Below are 473 nucleotides of genomic sequence, written 5' to 3' on the forward strand. Positions count from 1 at the left end.
TATGCTGGTTGGAGCACGAAAGAGAGAACACATCAAACCCATCCTGGCCTCCCTCCACTGGCTGCCTGTTTGTTTTAGAGTTCAGTTTAAGATTATTTTATTTGTTTTTAAATCCTTGAATGGTCTGGCCCCACCTTACATCTCAGAGCTTCTCTCTCCCTAAACTCCTCCCCGGTGCCTCCGGTCTGCTGATCAGCTGCTCCTGGAGGTACCGAGGGCTAAGAGGAAGTGTAGAGGGGATCAAGCCTTTTCCATTTGTGCCCCAAAGCTCTGGAACGCTCTGCCTTTTAACATTCGTGATGCCTCGTCTCTGTCAATTTTTAAAAATAAGCTTAAAACCCATTTTTACAGTCAAGCTTTTTACGTTCCTTGAGACTCTGCTCTGTTTTTATTCTGTTTTTACTTTGTTTTTATTTTGTTCTTATCCTGTTTTTAACTCTGTTACTGTCTTGGTTTTTAGTTGCTTTGTGCTT

The sequence above is a fragment of the Oryzias melastigma genome, unplaced genomic scaffold, assembly GCF_002922805.2.
Source record: "Oryzias melastigma strain HK-1 unplaced genomic scaffold, ASM292280v2 sc00341, whole genome shotgun sequence".
NCBI classification, from domain to species: domain Eukaryota; kingdom Metazoa; phylum Chordata; class Actinopteri; order Beloniformes; family Adrianichthyidae; genus Oryzias; species Oryzias melastigma.